The following is a 4,489-nucleotide window of genomic DNA, read 5'->3' as shown; positions in this document are numbered from 1 at the left end:
AAAAGAAGAAGAAGAAGAAAGAGAGAGAGAGAGTAAGGAGTAAGAGAGAAGCAAACAGAACTGAGCACACATCAGAGAAATTGTATGATCAATTACTAACTACAAAAAAAGATAAGCAGATTGGGTGTATTGGCTCATGCTTTTAATACTAGCAGTCAGGAGCCAGAGGCAGATGTATCTCATTGAGTTGGATGCCAGCATGGTCTATCCAAGACAGTCAAAGGTATGTATTAAGTCCTTGTCTCCCTTGTAAAAACAAACAAACAAACAAACAAACAAACAAGGAAGATAGAACTCAGAGGTTTTTACTGAAGTTCTTACAAAGAATTATACGTTCACTCCGGTTCTGTATTCACCTTCCAGAATCATGAAGTGCCCAAGTTTAAGTTGTAACATTAATGATATCTTATTAAAAGGGGATGCATGTTTAAACAGTTGCAAATGGACAGACGAAAATATTAGCAATGTAAATGTTGCTCCTAACTGTTGATAGGAAACATAAGTCAGGAGAGATGGCTTAGCAGTGAAGAGCTCTTGCTGCTCTTGCAGGTAATTGGGCTCAATTGCCAGTACTTACAAGGGGGCTCACAACTACTCATTACTCAAAGTTAAGGAAGTCTAAGGCCATCTTCTGACTACTATGAGGACCAGGCACACACAAGGTACATATTCATGTATACAGGCAAAATACTCATTTATTATTATTATTTTTTAAATCAACACAAATACAACAGGTAGGAAGAATGTCATGCACCTGCAATCCAATGACACAAAAAGCTCAGGCAGTAAAACTCAGGCAGCATTAATGTCATGAATACATGCCATCCTGAGAAATAGGATATTCTCTCTGCCAAATTTTAAAATTCACAATGTGAATTCAACACAACATATGCTTGACATGTACCAAACCTACATTCTAGGCCCATCAGCCAATAATATAAAAACAAACAAACAAAAAGCCAGGCATGTTGTCCCACATTTAATCCCGGCTCTCTGGAGACAGTCAGGTCGACTTGATTAAGTTTGATGCCTGCATATTCTACATACCTATTGTCAGGACAGCCAGGGATACACAGGGAAACTTTGTCTTCAAAAACAAAACCAACAAAATTAAAAATATAAAAACATCAGGCTCACAAGGTAGCTTAGCACTGAATAACAATTGTTTCTACTGCATCTTATGTGATTTAGGGATAGTCTATAATGGTGAGAGAGAAACCTGGACACCAACCTACCTACAAAACCCTCCATCTACAATTGGTCCTTCCTGAAAGATGCATGATGGTAATAAACTTGTTTGAGTGGCCAACCAATGTTTGGTTTAACTTGAAGCCCAGGACATGAAAGAGAACCCATGACTAACACAGCCTGGATTTCTAGGAACCTTACAGAGACTTAAATGGCAAGCGTGGAGTCAGCATGGGTTTGTGCCTGGTCCTCTCCTGATATGGCTGTTAGCTTGGTATTTTTGTGGGACTCTTAACAGTGGGAGCAGGTGTAGCTCTGATTCTTTTGCTTGATCTTGAAACTCTTTTCCTCCTAGGTTGCCTTGTCCAGCTTCAATATGAAGGCTTTTACCTTGTCTTTTTCTATCTTATTTTGAAGAGGAAACAGAGGAGTGGGGTGGATCTTGGGGAGAGGAGAAGAGGAGAGGAAGGGGTTAGCTGGGAGGAGTGAAGAGAGGGAAAATAGTGGTTGGGATATATTGTATGAGAGAAGAATTTATTTTAATTAAAAAACTAGTGCAAAGAAGAGGGAAAGCAATACTGAACACAGAAATGTAAAATAGTGAAAACAGGGACAGCATGGTTGTGACAGATACAGTTCTCATTCTGTTTGTGTGAAGGGTAACCATCACACAGGAGCGTAAAAGTATCTTTTATTTGCCTGATGTAACTGTCAGCTTACTTCCTTCATCTGCTAGCCTAGGCTTAGCCATGTAAGCTTCTAGTCTCTGTACAATTTTATATAGGCCTAGAATGTTTTCAGCCTCTGAGACTTACTGCTGAATTAACTCACCCTTTCTTTTTCTCTCTGAACTCTGGCTAGCTGGTCAACTCAGCTGTTCTGGCACAAACTCCTCTTCATGCTAACTGATTCAAACTGGCTTCTTTCACTTCTGAATAAATTGCTGTGCTTGGCCTCCAACGAACTCTAGCAATCTGTTCTCATCTTCTGCCTCCTCATTCTCTGGCTCATTCTATCTTCACTTGTGTCTGGCTTGTTCTCTCTCTGCAACCTGTCTCTGTAAAACTCTCTCAATAAAACTGCCTCCCCCCTCTCTGGGGGCTGGCATTTGTGTTCTTACAGAGTCTGTATGACATCTGCCCAGGATCTTCTAGCTTTTATAGTCTCTGGTGAAAAGTCTGGTATAATTCTGATAGGCCTGCCTTTATGTTACTTGACCTTTTTCCCTTACTGCTTTTAAAATTCTTTCTTTGTTTAGTGCATTTGGTGTTTTTATTATTATGTGATGGGAGGAATTTCTTTTCTGGTCCAGTATGTTTAGAGTTCTATAGGCTTCTTGTATGTTCAAGGGCATCTTTTTCTTTAGGTTAGGGAAGTTTTCTTCTATAATTTTGTTGAAGATATTTACTGGCCCATTACCTTAGGAGTCTTCACTCTCTTCTATATCTATTATCCTTAGGTTTGGTCTTCTCATTGCATCCTGAATTTCCTGGATGTTTTGGGTTAGGAGCTTTTTGCTTTTTGCATTTTTTTTTTGACTGTTGTGTCAATGTTTTCTAAGGTGTCTTCTGCCCCTGAGATTCTCTCTTCTATCTCTTGCATTCTGTTGGTGATGCTTGCATCTATGGCTCCTGATTTCTTTCCTAGGTTTTGTATCTCCAGGGTTGTCTCTCTTTCTGATTTCTTTATTGTTTCTATTTCCATTTTTAGATTCTGGATGGTTTTGCTCATTTCCTTCACCTGTTTGATTGTGTTTTCCTGTAGTTCTTTAAGGGATTTTTGTTTCCTCTTGAAGGGCTTCTAGCTGTGTACCTGTATTCTCCTGTATTTCTTTGAGGGTGCCATTTATGTCTTTCTTAAAGTCCTGTATCATCATCATGAGAAGTGATTTTAGATCTGAGTCTTGCTTTTCTGGTGTGATGGTGTGTCCAGGACTTGCAATGGTGGGAGTATTGGGTTCTGATGATGTCAAATAACCTTGGTTTGTGTTGCTTATATTCTTATGCTTGCCCTGCACATCTGCATATCTCTACTGCTACCTGCCCTTGCTAAATCTGACTGGAGCCTGTCCTTCCTGTGATCCTGATTATGTCTGAACTCCTCAGAGTCAAGCTGTCTCTGTGATCCTGTGATTCTGGGATCCTGTGACCCTGGGCTTGTTAGAACACCTGGGAGTGGAGCTTCCTCTGGGTGTTTTGGGAATGACTGCAGAGTTTGCGCCCAAGGTCTACTCAGGGCACTGGCCGGCCCAGACAGACCAGAAGCAACCCGAGCCACTGGGCTGGCAGAGTTCCTGTGTACCTGGTCCTGCTGGTCCCAGTTACTCCCAGTATTAGGACAGATGTTGTGTCCTCCTCACCTCTGATGCTGGGCATGTTAGAGCCCCTGGGAGGGGAGCTTCCCTGAGTGTTGTGGGACTGGCTATGGAGCTTGTGCCCAAGATCTGCTCAGGGCACTAGCTCAGATAGACTGGAAGCAACCTGAGCCACTGGGCTGGCGGAGTTCCTGTGTGCCTGGGTCCCGCTGTTCTCAGTTACTCCCGGTGTTGGGACAGATGTTTTGTTCTCCTCACCTCTGATCCTGGGCATGTTAGAGCACCTGGGAGTGGAGCTTCCTCTGGGTGTTGTCAACATCACTTTCAGAAATAACTTTACTGTTATTGTTTGGGATTAAGCGTGTGTGCTAAGGACTGAGCCACACCACATCTAGAAACAGGTGTTTGTTAGTTTGTTTTTAGTAAATAACGCAATCTCGGGGGTCAGGATGTGATTAAATACCCCAAAACATAGGAGTTCATGACAAGCTCATTCTTAGAAGTTTTGCTCTCAGCAATGTGAAATATATGTCATGCAGGAAACAAAAGCAGGCCATTTTTTTTTACACTAGTTTGGAATGTGGAATTATAGCACTTTCTACTCATTTCATTCCAAAGGATACTCTTGCTTCTTTTTCAGAAAAACTAATGTTTGAATAACTACTCAAATAATAGAAATAAACATATGATGTGATACAGAATTGCTATGTTAAATATATAATACATTAAATATAAAGACTGATGTAGAAAAATGTTAAACATTTAAACATCCTCCGAAGCAAAAATGAAAGTGTTACAATCTAAGATAGGTTATTATTTATTTAAAGATTTATTTATTATTATATGTAAGTACATTGAAGCTGTCTTCAGACACACCAGAAGAGGGCATCAGATCTCATTATGGGTGGTTGTGAGCCACCATGTTGTTGCTGGGATTTGAACCCAGGACCTTTGGAAGAGCAATCAGTGCTCTTACCTGCTGAGCCA

The 4,489-nt window shown here is 40.8% G+C and overlaps 1 pseudogene across 1 annotated transcript in view; it reads right to left on the bottom strand.

Annotated features, from left to right (window-relative positions):
- The window catches only part of LOC116099845, a 17,622-nt pseudogene that overhangs the window by 4,656 nt on the left and 8,477 nt on the right, over window positions 1-4,489 (bottom strand). The window lies entirely within an intron of this gene.

Source organism: Mastomys coucha, unplaced genomic scaffold, assembly GCF_008632895.1.
Source record: "Mastomys coucha isolate ucsf_1 unplaced genomic scaffold, UCSF_Mcou_1 pScaffold20, whole genome shotgun sequence".
Taxonomy (NCBI): Eukaryota; Metazoa; Chordata; class Mammalia; order Rodentia; family Muridae; genus Mastomys; species Mastomys coucha.
Note: the sequence above shows the minus strand (reverse complement) of the source record. Positions and strands in the feature narration are given on the sequence as shown.